Source organism: Perca fluviatilis, chromosome 13, assembly GCF_010015445.1.
Source record: "Perca fluviatilis chromosome 13, GENO_Pfluv_1.0, whole genome shotgun sequence".
In the NCBI taxonomy this organism is placed as follows: Eukaryota; Metazoa; Chordata; class Actinopteri; order Perciformes; family Percidae; genus Perca; species Perca fluviatilis.
In genome coordinates, this window is record NC_053124.1 from 31,765,514 (window position 1) to 31,781,086 (window position 15,573).

The following is a 15,573-nucleotide window of genomic DNA, read 5'->3' on the forward strand; positions in this document are numbered from 1 at the left end:
AAGGAGCATACATTTAAGAGTAACAAAGCAAATTACTGCTACCTTTGACTTGTTTTTGTTTTTGACGGTTCAGTGGTAATTTCTGCCACTGAAGTCTGGCTGGATGTCAAAGGGAGGCTCCCAGTATGTTCCAACATGACAGGTACTGATTAACTGACAAACTGTTGATGGGGCACTTTTATAATGATCTTTTAGTCACTTCCCGTACTCAAGCAGAAGTACAGATCATTGTGTTAAAAAATACTCTGGTAAAAGTGTAAGTACTTATTTGACGTCTTTACTCAAGTAAAAGTAACAAAGTACAGGCTTGGAAATTTACTTAAAGTATAAAAGTAAAAGTAGCCTTGCGACTGACAACCATTTTTTTATGCAAAGCTACCTGGACCACACAAATGTTACTAGAGTACAAGCTGAGAAACTTAAGTGGACATGGAAAAAAGGCTCTTTATATGCCATTGCCTACATTTTAAATGGATGTCTGCCAGTAGACCTAAAACATCACATATGATTATTGTGACAGAGACTGAGACTCCTGGTTAATAAGATTCTGACTGAGTAGCAAGATATGAATTCAATTGTGATTCTGTGAGAATTCACAGATCCAGTTTCTCTTTTTTTAATCTTCCCCTTTACATTTAAAGGAATCTACATTGTTGTGTGTGTGTGTGTGTGTGTGTGTGTGTGTGTGTGTGTGTGTGTGTGTGTGTGTGTGTGTGTGTGTGTGTGTGTGTGTGCTCAAATATGGCTTCTGGAAAGAAAATAAAGGATAAAATATGAATTACTAAACACTGTAACTGACCATTAATGTAAACCTAATAAAGTTACTGAAACAAACAACAAATAGCTTTTGATAACAACAAAAAGATGCATGTGTTTTTGTCAAATTTGATGGTGAATTCTTGAAAGCCAGCAGTTTGTGGTGTTTAGGTTGGCACAATTTGCGGCACATTCGCCAGGAGTCATTCTTGATGCCTACTATCTCAGACATCTCTCTCAGATAAGGCCAAGGATGACTGGGAATGTCTTGCTGCTTGTCTGCCGAATCTCTGGGATCTCTGTTTTCTTCATTTTCAATCATGTCGCCATCCATATTACTATGTGCTAACGTTACCACCATCAAGCCGCACTGATTTGCATAATTCCAAAGATTTACATTATTCCGTGTTGCAGAAGAAGAAGACTTATAACTAGTGATTGAGACCATAAACTCATTATGAAAATTTTTACTGAGGTAATAAATCAAGTGAGAAGTGTATCACTTTCTCATAGACTTCTACAGAAACCGACCTCCTTTTGCAACCACACGTGTCGCCCCCTGCTGGAATTCAGATAGAATGCAGGTTTAAGGCACTTCTGCATTTTCAGCACTTCGCCGAACCAGATGTTTGTCCATTAATATTAACAGTCTATGGTTGATCCTGTCAGTGGTGAGTGGTTTGGAAAGGCAGCTGATTGTTTTCAGAAACAACTTTGGGATTAAGCTCTGCACAAAGAGCCCGTAGTGAGATTATATCTTTAAGGAAGCCTAGAGAACACAAAGTTCATAATTATTTTTTACGTTTACGCAGTCAAATCATTATTTTGGCTAATTTCTTTCACTTTTGGTATGTTGCAACAAAGTAACCCAGTCAGAAAGTGGCAGCATCTGTAACACTGTGAATGCCAACTGCCCTAAAACTAAATTTATTTAATTGGGTAATGTTGTGTAAGTCATCAAAGTATCCCGAACCTTCTTTACGTATCCAGAGTCGAGCGGCTTCTGAGTTTTTCAATAACAACTGGCGACAACGATGCCAGGATTCTAAGGAAACTACACAACCGGTAAGCGCAAATCATACTTTCTTTTGCCTTACCATGTCTCAGTTTTGACGGATTCAGAAAAGGAACTTTGTAAATTCATAATTTGAAAAAGGCCTGAGAAATGTCTGATCTCTCTGAAAGTTTTCAGCAGAGATTCAAACCTTAAATACTTTTTTTAATAAGGGAAACCAAGAGCAGCAAAGTTACAGGCTACCTTATGATGGTCTAAAGTGACATGATTTATGATTTATGTGTTGATACTGTCAGTGGTGGGTTGTTTTTGAAAGACAGCTAATTTATGTAATGCTTTGGGATTGAGCTTGGCACAAAGAGTCTGTATTGAGATTATATCTTAAAGGAAGACGTTCTCAAGTGGCGTGTCAAGAATCTGTGGAAGAAGTTGAAATTTGAGCCTCTGATTTGCTTCTGGGACAGAGATTAGTTGTTCTGAGTTTGCGTCACTAAATTGTTTCAAATGACCATCACTGAATGTTTAGACTGTAGTGTTTATTGAACTTTGTGACCTGTGCTAAAATTGAGCCTGTAGGCCTACCACAATCACCAAAACCAAAAAGTAAAGGTTTAAAAGTAAATTAAACTACACATTAAAACAATTAAAAAATTAAGAACAAAAAGGTAAATCTCCCAGCAGTAAGCAAACAGGGACACAGATTACCTATGCCTTCCACACTGACAGCAGCCAACCCTTGCGCACTACTGTCTCTGCTTCTGACACTAAATCAAATTGTTAGCCCAAATCTTCCTTTTTTACGAAGTTCTCTGATAAAGTCAAGTCAGCTTCATTAATGCAGTGACGAAACATCTGGCATTATTATTTAGAACAGGTCTACACCTGTTGATTCTAGTTCTTACAATATTCACTCAATGAACAATCCGACCTGCCCACTCTGGAGTAATGAGCTCATGGCTGGTGACTGGTACTGGCTCTCCGTAGTCCCTGTTAGTAGCAAACTGGACTAGTGGCTGCTGCTGAGGAGCAACAAGAAAAAGTTAGTTTGTTAGTTAACCCAAGCCCTACCCTTTTAACATTGGGATAGATCTTTTTATATATATATTACAACGCCAGGGCATTTATTTTCATAATTTTATATTTTTTATTTATTTTAATTATTTATTTTGTAGTCTCTCCAGGAGAGAGGCCAGGGCACATGTGGAGGTGACCTTTTGTTTAAAGTTGTATTCTCCCATTGTCCATCCTGTCCAGTGGGTCTTTTAACCTGCTTTTAATATCTGTCTTTCTTTTGAACAGCTTTTATATAACCAAACTTGTTTTTTAAGTGTTTTATTCACACCAGTGGTAGTCTCATCGTCTTCATCTCGGCGTTTCACCCTCAAACTGTGAGCTGGTTTTAAGGATTTGGTTCCAGCATGAACTATAAACAGAACACATTCTGAGACAGAACTTTTTACCTGTTTTTATCTAACAGTCTGAAGAAGATCCTTACAGGATTGAAACATTGCATCCCTTAAGCTTGTTTTACACTATTCTGAGACATTAAAAACAGTTCATTTTCTACTACGAAGCTACATTTTCAAGACTCCCTTTCTATACTGTTTAGCTTAAGTCTGTGTGCTAAAAGTGGCTAGCTAGCTGAGCTCAAAGATGGCCATCTACACTAAAGAGGACAAATTGACGGTGGTGGACTACAGACAGGGCCGAAGACAGGGCTGAAGACGGGGCCGAAAACAACGTCGCGGTCACGAGGATCCACCACATAGACCCAGCTCCTCCCAACGCCAGGGCCACCAGAGGCAGGACGGTTAACGGACATACGCCTCGATAGCCAAGTACGGGCGCAGCCTCTGCGGAGAGAATCCCTCCCGCTGCGGCCAGATGGTGCTGAGCCACTACTCACACACTTCAACTGCTCAGAAGAACTACAGACCAGAGAATTACCACTACAACAATAAAAGCAAAGGTGAGAAACAAGATCACTACATGCAGACACTGGAGCTTGAGGTTGAGAGAATAACTGGACTCTCGGATGTTGACTGGCACGTTCCTTTTGAGGTGGCTACAGGATGGTCTGGGAGAAACCTGGGTCAACGGTTGCAGGCTGAAATCCTGGATCAAACTGAAGCTATAATTATAGCTACGCTCACAGATTTGCAACCCCAGGAGACTGCTGTTAATAAGAACAACCAGATTCATCCACCCAGACCTGTCCAGCCATCCACAAAAGCACAAGTGCATGTTCCAGCTCCATCCAGGCAGACCAGCGCGTACTTTCACTCCAGAATCAGGGGCACACACGCACACACAGAGGCTGCTTTACAGCCAGAAACCACTACGGTGAGGGGAGACGACTCATCTGGTCCTGAGGATGAGGACTACCTACTCCTCCCTCTGCTCTGCCACAAAAGACTCCACCGGCTTTACGCCCCACATCTGCTGCTGCTCCAGATATCTTTGTCACTACCCAATGTGAGTCGTGTGCAGATGTGAGTTGCACATGCATCACTTTGCGACACACAGGTAGGCTAGACCACGATTTCACGCAGATCTGTTTTGCTGTTAGCCACAGAATAATGAGATAGGTAAATTACATAGCAGTTATTTATTATTTAGCGTAAGGCATCACATTTTCAAGGCATGATCCCTGATGTCAGTTCTAGATTAGAGACTGAAGTAGCCTACAAGAACCTGCTAACGACTTCTGTAATGTCAATACTGTGAAGTCTGTGTACGTTATTTCCTGGCGCTACCCGAGCTGGATATGTACTCCGGTAAGAGAGTCGCTGCAACCTTCGGTTTTAGTTCAACAGATTTATTGATATCCAAATCCAGCAGTGAATACAGTGCTTGTTACTTGCAATAGTATGTGTTTGTATGTGGGTGTGGTTTTCTGTAAAATAAGGAAATACAGAATATGTAAATATAACTTGTACATAATGAATGCACATATATACAGATTAAAGAGAAATAAGCAACAAATCACTCTGCAATATATGTAATCATAGGCAATATACATAATTGCTATGCAATAAGTAGTTGCTAAGCAAACAACTAAACAATACTGGATAGTAATGAAAATCAACACAATCCAATGTAGTAAAGACTACAGGTTTCATTGTGTAGTTCAATTAAATTTTATTTATAGTATCAAATCATAACAATAGTTATCTCGAGATACTTTACAGATAATTTACAAAGCCCCAACAATTCCAGTAATTCCCCCAAGAGCAAGCATTAGCAGTAGCTATTGCAACAATGGCGAGGAAAAACTCACCCAGACTCTTGGTAGGTGGTGTCTGACAGTGCCGGTTGGGGGTGTGATGAACAGTGGCAATAAAAGTTCTAATAAAGAAAATGGAACAGTGACTACAATGGTATTCGTAGTAGTTCATGTCATTGCAGGGTACAGCAGGGCGTTACGGGATGTAGTGTAGCACAGCAGAGCATGGGTGGACGCAGTGGATGCGGCGGGGCAGGACGCAGCCGGACACTGCAGGGAATCGCAGAGCGTAGCAGGGTGTTGCAGGGTGTAGCAGGACCACAGCGACAGCTGCACCCAAGACCCAGAGCTTGGTGCCACCCTAATCCAAGGCAATATTCTGGGCAAAAAAGAAACATAAGGACACCGGGGAGTAAACTCCCCAGAGCTACGTTAGTAACGCCATGGCTAACTTTTGCGTACTTGGAGGGTTCATTGTTAATATTAACAAATTAAGATCGATCAGAAAAATAGGACTTAAACCACCTAAGTGCGATTCCTTTAATGCCAATGAATTGTTCCAGTCTCTGTAACAGCATGGTATGGTCAATAGTGTTGAATGCATAGTTATATATATTGGCCACTAGATGGGGCTCTAAGACCACAAATGAACATAACAGCAGCATGCAGGTCCAATGGTCATGTGGCAGACCAGTGGCGCAAATAGTACGGCGAAATGCACTTCAACAATTAAACTAGCAACACCATCAGGAGTTCAACAGCGGAACTAATTCTCAGCAGGATTGTAATTAACAAATGTACAGCACTGTACTAACATGCATCCATGAATCAAAGTATTAACTATTGTTTCTGAATGATATATTTTGCAGTAAGCTCCTAGCATTACAGTAGACATGAGCATGCTATCCTGAACTATAATAAAGATAAATACTATCATGTTAACTACACAAAGATACATGCAACACCAGCATTGACATAAAATTGTGCACTTAGGTTCTCAATAATGCACACGGCAACACAACAGAAGCTTTATACAAGTAACGTATAACTTAAGGAGTAGCTGTACTCATGTCCGCAGCGAATTACAAAAGGAAATGGCAAAATTGCGCATGTGCTCAAATACATGAGTCCAAGGAGTGACGTAGGCTCATCAGTCCAGCAGGGAGTTTTCCACAAATACTTCTGTAATGTCAATACAATAAAAATGGACCTACATAACGAAGTTCGTTCACTGCTGTCTACAAGTTAGCAATCAAACACAACAAAGGCTGTCACTTAAATGGTGTTTTGAGTGATTTCCATCTTCTGTTATTGTTTGTAATGAGAATAGTTTATTATTTTATGGCTTTCACAAATTGCTTGCAGCCGGATCCGGATCCCTTGGCATAATGCCGTAAACCGTTTAAATCTGAGCATGCGCAACTCACGTCTGCACTCGACTCACATCGGGTAATGACAGTCTTCTGTGCTTCTGCCAGCTCTACACCTGCTGCTGCTCCATCTGTCTTCTCTACACCTGCTGCTGTTCCAGTTTCCACTTCTGTTTATAATCCTCCATCTCTGGTCAATCTATGTGTCAGCATGGAAAAAGATGTCATCTTGGATAAGACAAATGATGACCACAAACAACCTAAAAACTAAAAACAGCTATTCTGAAATTCCAGACAGTCTGATGCCTGTTGGCCAGTAACCTTTCCCTCCAACCACATTGCTTTCATTAGTGTCCTGTATCATAACCAACAACAATGTACAGGTACGTGAACAGGAATTACAAATGATTACTGCTCGTTTTCAGTCCGAAACTGGATCAGTTGCTGGGTTTCCTCCAGTGTCCCTGTGTGATACAGGACGGTATATGTAATGTGTCTCAAAAGCAATTAGTGTTATGCATTGATATCAAACTAAATTCGTTGCTAATGGAGTTTAGTTAACACTGTAGACATGCATGGAGTCCTTTCAAGGCAGAGAAATGCGGGACTGTCGTGCAAATCAGCAATGTAACATTACCATTACCGTTAGCGTTTGCATTAGCTTTAGCATAGCAAGCTAGCAATTCAATTACAAATATAGTTGCAAATATGTATGTACAGGACTGTGTAGAGCACAAAACAAGACTTTCGTAGTTTTTAAATAAATTCTTTAAGCCGAAAATACTTACATTTATGGGTCTCTCTGATCGATCTGGCAGCCATGTTCCTTGTTGCGCAACGTATCTGGATACCCCTGGCTGGCCAAGTAAGCTTGCGTCCTTGCTTGGTTTCAAGGGGTATCTAGCCCTTCCCCTTAGCCCTACCCCTAGATCAAAATGAATATTGGGACAGCCCTTACTCTCACGTGAACGCGCAAAAGGAAGGGGTAGGGGTAAGGGGAAGGGGAAAAAGAGAAATGAGACACAGCCTTAAATATCTGACCCAGAGCATCCAGGAGCCTTATTCTCTGTCTCCTATTGGCACCAGGAGACTCAGATTGGCTGCCCAGGGGCGACCACGGTGCCTGAAACCTCAACCTGTGGATCCGAAACCACAGACACCAACCGCTAGGCCTCTGAGACATCTCAAAACAAGCAGAACAACGTGGCTTATTGTGGGAGACTCAAATGTCTCAGAATTTTGGAACAGTCACTACAATGGTATTCGTAGTAGTTCATGTCATTGCAGAGTACAGCAGGGCGTTACGGGATGTAGTGTGGCACAGCAGAGCATGGGTGGGCGCAGTGGACGCAGCAGGACACTGAAGGGAATCGCAGAGCGTAGCAGGGTGTAGCAGGACGACAGCAACAGCTGCACACAAGATCCAGATCTTGGTGCCACCCTAATCCAAGGCAATATTCTGGGCGAAAAAGAAACATAAGGCCGAACACTGAATCTCCAGATCGACAGCTTCCCGGATGTGACATTTAGATATGCTGAAGCCATCCTGTCCCAAATGACTGGCCACATGATGGTGGAGAAGATCATCCTCTCTTTTGCCATCAACAACAAGAGCCAAAAGACCAGAGAAACAAGAAGATCATCCTCTCTTTCGCCATCAACAACAGGAGCCAAAAGACCAGAGAAACAACAGTAAAGCAGCTACAGAAATCAGTGAAGGCAGGGAGAGACAGATTTCCACAGGTGGAAATCTTTGTATCTTTGAAGGTAAACTTCTCAAAATCCCTGCATCACAGGAAACAAAACAATCTACTGTCCCTATACAGGTACATTGAAAGTAACTATGATTTTATATATCTATATATTATGATTTAATATTTAGATACCTGAGCTGCCACACAGAGATTTTCAAACTGAGAAAGACAACATCCACTGGACTCCCCACAGAGCGAGCCATATGTTTGATCACTGGTGTGCCTCTGTAAACTAAATGTCCCCTTAAACCTGCCTACACAGGAGGGGAACAAGAATGTTTTGGTTTTAGCAAATAATTTGAACTTGACTTCTGCACAACTATCTCTACTAAGCAGAGGGTTGTCCTTTATTCCCACACATGGTAGCAACCAACAGATCAGTTTTATATTTAGATCAGCAGTTTAGAGAGAGAGAGAGAGAGAGAGAGAGAGAGAGAGAGAGAGAGAGAGAAGGAAGATTTTCCATCTTTACCATTCATTTCTAAATCTGAATGGACTCCCTCTGATGGTAAACTGCCACTGGAAGTCACTGACCTTGTCAATACTGAAAACTGTTTTGATACTGCTTTCCAAATCTGTCACATGGAGCCTAACCTAAAAAAAGAAGAGGGGGAAGCACTGACATCACGTAGCCTGGATAAACACATTGTCATTAAATCAGATGACAAGGGCAGTGCTGTTGTGATTTTAAACAGGGAGCAATATTTGTGGGAGGGATACAGACAATTAAATGATATCAGTTATAATTCTAAGATGGAATACCCCATCTACCCTCAAACTGTGCTTCTGGTGGAAAAAATTATTCCAACTCTGTATGTGAAAAAAATAAATGAATGCAAAACAAAATACATAACATACATTGGAGATAAACCCAGATAGTAAAAGACCAGATTCAGAATTATTGCAATTATTGAAGATTAATTTGACCAGAAATGACTTAATTACTTAATTACAATTACTTAATTGAGTTTTTTGAGAACAACCACAGTGCTTCCATTAAACTAACATCTACTACCAGCTTGACTACAGTGGACTTTTTAGATACTACAACATTTAACCCTCTGAGCACAAAAGACGCACCGGCGGGTACAAACAATGTTTGACAAAACTCTAAAAGCAATATTACAACATTTTATTTCAGGCTTTTATTTACTATTTCAATCATATAACTTAACAACACATCATAAGGTTTGCTTTCAAAAGAGATTTGAGGACTTTCAAAAAGCCAAAATCAATGTTTCAGCTTTAGCGCCAAATTATCTGGTTTACAAATTGCTCTCCACAAAATGTGGGCATCACTTTAGGGAAAGCTGAGTTTGTTCTGAACATTTTGATATGAAACAAATGGGGAACAGTTATTTGCAGCTACCTTAAAAGGTATTTTTAAGAACATATGTGAAAATGCCCTTAGACTTAAAAATTATAACTTTGGAGAAACACACAGATTGGTAATTTTTGGGGAGACAAACACACATGTTCTGCTCTTTAAAACAAGCCTAAGCACACTCATGCTTGTTAAATCACAACTGTTGAGATTTCACAGGATCTGTACTCAACTGATAGACTTCAAGCTGGCTGTAAAAGTGTTATTCTCCGTTTTGACCACTAGAGGCTACTCTGTCTTTTCTGAGACAGTGCTTTAAAACATTTCAATTTCTTCTGCCTTTTATTTACTACATATTATCCATCAATGGTGAAGCTGGTCAACGTCTGAAACATAACTTCAATAATTTTACAAGAGATACCCAACTATTACAAAACCACAGGATTATTGCAGTTTACAGGAGAAACAAAAACCTGCAGGATTACCTAGTTGAAGCCAAAATTAAACCACTATCAACCCCAAAACTAAGAGGTCAGGGGGAATTTGTCAAGCACCAGACCTGGTTGCACAATAAATATAACAAAAAATGTGTTCCGAACAAAATATCATGGGTCCAGCTTCCAGTAATTATGTTTATTTGATTATTTGTAAAAAATAAATAAATAAATTTGATTTACAATATGTGGGGGAAACCATGTTGGTAAGGTCCACACAACATTGACATAACATTCTTAGGAGGAAAAAATACACACACACCATTAGTACAGCATTTTATGGAACATGGTTGGAATTTGGTTCAGGCTACTGTCCGTGAGAGTAATATAAAGTCCAGTTCAGACCAAAGAGATGAGTTGAAACTTGCAACTTCTTGCAACGTGCTGATCTGCAGCGTTCTGAAACCTGTCAGTTCACACCAATGAGACGAGGCGAGATGGTGTATCACCTCCATAGCAACGCCTCTTTGTACTTCCGTTCTAACTTTGTTTGATCTAAATATGAATATGGATAACATTAGTGGTTTTGAGATGCTTGCTACAGTTGGATATCTAGTGATGAATCTGCGAAAACACGTTTAATTTCTCTGATTCACTGCTTTGTTCCAATGCCGCTGGGCGATCCCTCTCTTCAGTCTCCCTCTAGCTCGCTTGACCAAATAATGTTACCGTGCTTTTCAGTTGAGGCTCCGTCTAAAACTCAGCCATTTCGACCAGCTGTTTATTACATAAAAATAAAATGGATTATGGATAATTTTATTTACATAGTTTATAGCTGACTTTACCAACAGATTTCTCTATTGGCTGTTGAAACAGGTGATGTCTCTTACGTTCTAAAACCCCCCTCGGCTGTTTTGAGTCGAGCTGAGACGGGCCGGTTCAGACCACTGAAACTTTTCCCTGCGACGTTCCAAAACAGTTTTGTCTCGTCGCGAATCTTTGGTCTGAACTGGGCTTAAGGTTTAGGGCTCAGAGAAAAAGAGATGAACAGATTTGGATCGCTCAGTTAGATGCTAAATTTTCAAGCGGCCTTCATAAGAGATTTGGTGCTCTACAATGTGGAACAATGATGCGCCGTGCTTTTAATGAGAATCTTCCAACTCCTAACCCAAGCCCTAACCCTAAACCCCCTAATTGTTTTAAGCACTTTTACCTTTGGACCTTATTTTACTAACTTTTAACGGTTCCCGACAGCTGAATTGAGAATCTTCTAACTCCTAACCCAAGCCCTAACACTAATCCCATTTATTGTATTAAGCACTTTTAATTAGTTTCAAAGGTGCCGTAGGTAGGATTGCGATGATCCAGGACTTAGCCAAAAAATTTGAACATCAACAACTTCTCAATCCCTCCCCCCTTTCCGCTAAAGCCCAAAACAGTCTCATAAGCCCCTCCCCCCACAAGGGAGAATTAATGAATGTGCATGAGCAGTGACTGAAACGCAGTTAGACACCCCCCTGGCTCTGATTGGTGCATCTGAACAGGGAACGGTGGATTTTTGCAAATCGCACTACAGGCTGTATGTGGTGCCAGAGGAGACAGATTTTTTTTAATTACCTGCTTCATGTAGTTCTTCTGGAACATAGGGTCAGTTTCAGCAAATATGACAGAAAGTTAGTTTTATAAGTCTCACCTACTGCACCTTTAAGCACTATTACCTTTGGACCTTATTTTACTAACCTTCTAATGATATGTCTACCTTTTAGCCGCTATGACAAGTAATTCAATAAGTATTTTTTGGTCTTTTAAAAGGGTGAGTAGTTTTTTTTATGTTACATAAAATGTCTTTAAATGTTGGAATAGTTTTTTTTTTATATTGTGACACCAGGGCATTTATTTATTTATTTATTTTATCTTTCCAGAAGAGAGACCTGGGGTCCGTTTCAGTAAGGAGGTTTAACAAACTCTGAGTCTAACCCTGATGTCTGAGTTGATTTACCCTGAGATGGGAAACTCTGAGTTTTCGGTTCCAGAACAGCTGATTTGAGTTGGTTCAATCAACTCGGAGTAGGTTCACTCAGGGTTACGAGTGTGCACAACTACTATAAAAAGGCAGCATGAATGGAGTACTCATGTACTCATGCGCACAAACAGTGAGTTTGAACATGCATTTCGTTAAAAAAGCAAAACAGCGGTTGCTGCTGCCAAAGATAGAGAATTGGCGTCGGAGAAAATTGCTGCTCAAGTTAATGCGTAAGCATTAACAGTGTATTAAATTCATATTTAATCACAGTTAACTTATAATATTACTGGTGAAAACTGGAATTGTATTATAAAGTAAACTATACTAATCCCATTCTGAGGCTGCAGCACCATGATCATTAACAGAACTATAATGTATAATCATTTATTTCTTTTTAATGGCTCTCACTGGTTTGTGTCCAGGGAACACTACAAAAACGTTTAAAGGCCGGGACACATCAGGCCGATTATCGGCCGTGGGACAGTCTGGCGAGGTCAGTGACTCAAATCTGTTCGGTGTGTCCCGTGCCGTCGTCCGTCTGGGGGGCTGTCATTTTGGCCGACCTGACATGTTCGGTCGGCGGCAGGGAAGTTGGGACTCACCCGGAAATGATGAGCGGAAATAGGTGACTACAGTCTCTCAAAATCTGATGAAAATCTTTTAAACTGACCTTTGTTGAGCTGAAATGAAGACAGATTCACCAACTGCATGGCCTATTTGCGCGCTTTAAAATGTTTTCAGAAACACAATTCAGTGAACTATTTTAGTACAATATGAGATCGTATTCTGAACGGCCGCCATGACAATCTGGCTCTGAATTTCCGGAGAAAACAAACCCATGTGACGCGTTCGTCCAATCAGCTGCCGGTTTTCATTTATTGGGCAACATTACAGATTAGCGCCGCCTGCTGTTATAGAGATGTATTACGTCTCGTCTCCTCTCGTCTTTTTGGTCTGTTCTGTGGCAGTTTTTTGGACCTCGGGGACGCAACTGACCATATCGACGGGGTTTTCTGTCAAGTCGCCCATCGGCTATATCTGTCTACACCATAAGAAACGTTTCAGAGCAAGTCACAATTTTCTGACGGCTCTGCATATAGTGGCTTTACTAATACAGTATGATCCGCTACACTGTTATAAAGAAAACTGCTGTTTGCAAAAAACGTAATGCGACACAAAGAATCTGCTTGGGGACCGTTCGGTATTTATGGAATGGACCACCAGAGGAAAATAGGGGAGGGACATGTCTTTTTATTCTTCATTGAGGGGATATATTCTTCATCCAACATTTTTCAGTCCAGAGGGGGATCACCCAACTTTTGTATTCATGAAACCGCATAATTTCAAAGTGGCTTGTTTGGTGCATATTTTTCCATGTTGCTCTTAGTCTCGGCCCTTGCTACCAGATGGGTCTGACCCATGAGTTTGCTGTGGGGCAGGGGGAGCTGCCCCCCTGGTGGCTGAAACGGTTAATTCCATTGTTCAAAAAATGAGTGGAATAATTATGTCTGGCAAGCTCAGATATTTTATAAATATCTTAAATAACACAAAACAACTAAATGGTGGTAGGTAATACATCTGATTTCATATAATGCTTTAGTAAAAAAAAGTATTTCCTGGCTGACGATGGGAGCAGCAGGACGCAAATAACAAAAATTAATGGTGCACTATCTGGACAGCTTACCGTGCCAAGGTTGCAATAAAGGTTTCCTAAATGCCACATTTAAAGTCAGCTTACTAATTGATTGCGGGTTTTGTGTAGATTTGGACTTGTATACGTTTATTCCACTTTGTTTAAACGGCGAAGTGGAAGAAGCCTAGTGACAAGTCCATAGCAACCAGTTTGTCTGTTGAATGTTACCCAGAGTGCCTTGCTGAATGGTCTCGATATTTAGGGCCCGAGCGCCGACAGCGGCAAAGGCCCTATTGAAACTGAAGGAATTATTCTTTCTTTCTTTTTCCCGTCAAATGAATTGGCTTTTTGAGGGGCTTACCATATTCAAAAACTCACCAAATTTTGCGGTCACATCAAGTCTGGTGAAAATGTACGTATTTTAAGGGTTTCGGGAATAGGCGCACACAAAAATGGCTCACTAGCGCCGCTTAGAAAGTTAAAAAAATTTAGCCCCTGCAGTGCATTTAACGTAGACTCACGAAACTGTGAAACAGTCTGTACCATCTTAAGACGTTTAAAGATGAAAAGTTGTTAAAAGAAAAACTTTTCGGCCATTTTGTGCGTTTCGCCACCAAAACAGGAAGTGGGTGTAACTAGAGTGTACATTGTCCAACTGGCTCGAAACTTTTCAGGATTCATAAGAGTCCAACCCTGAGGACAAATAAAGGCCGATATTTACTTAAAGTCATAGCGCCCCCTAGTGGCAACAGGAAGTAGGCCTAAAAGTCAAGGTACTATACTTTAACAAACTCCTCCAAGAGATTTCATCCGATGGACTTCAAACTTGGTCTGTACCATCTCAACACCTTAAAGATGAAAAGTTATTAAAACGGTGTGGGCGTGGCGTGGTGGCCATTTTGAGTGTTTAGCGATGAACAAAGAAGTTGTTGTAACTTGAGTGTACGTTGTCGTATCTGCCGAAATTTCTCACGATTGACAAGGGTCCAGGCCTGAGGACACCTACAGGCCAAAATTGACTTTTGGTCATAGCGCCCCCCGCTGGCAACAGGAAATGCGCCTTATGTGACAAACATCATCCGATTTACATGAAACTTATAATGTGTGGTCTATATGTGATACTGAGCCGACCCCTATACTTTAGCCATGCCCACTTACTCAGGGGGGGCCCTTTTTAAAAAATTTTTTTTGACCCCCGTTAAAGTATGAGTCTTGTGTGAGGTGTCATTGAACTCAGCAGATAATTCATTCTTCATTGGTGATGGTTTGGCCCGCCCTCTATGCTTAAGCCACGCCCCCTTTCATAACATTTCAACCATTTAAGGTATACCCTTGTGTGAGGTATCATTGAACTCAGCAGAGACTTCATTCTTCATTGGTGGTTTGACCCGCCCCCTAAGCTTTTGCCACGCCCTCTTTTATAACTAATGACCCGTTTGATGTAGACCTTTGTGTGAGGTATCATTGAACTCATCAGAGACTTCCTTCTTCATTGGTGATGGTTTGGCCCACCCCCTATCTTCAAGCCACGCCCCATTTCATACATGCTGACCTATCTAAGGTAGAGTCTTGTGTGAGGTATCATTGATCTCAGCAGAGACTTCCTTTTTAATTGGTGATGGTTTGATCCGCCCGCTATGCTTTAGCCATGCCCCTTTTCACAGCTAATGAACCGTATGACGTAGAGTCTTGTGTGAGGTGTCGTTGAACTCAGCGGGGAGTTCCTTTTTCATTGTTGACGATTTGCGGTGTCTGAGTGCCGCGCAAATGTACGGTCGCAAGGAGCGGTGTCCGCTGGTAACCCCGACGCGCGCAGAGGCGCGAGGGCCCGTCCATCGCTGCTCGCAGCTTTAAGTTATTGTTATATTTTATGTGAATACTTGTTTACTAGAGGAGTAACTTAATATTTGAAGTAATGCAGTAATGCAGGAAGTGTGTATTTAGTTTCCATGCTTATTGTGTTTCCATAACAATGTTAGTGAGTAAATCTACTGAAATGGCCACCACACCATAACAGAAGAGTGGGATGCGTCAGATG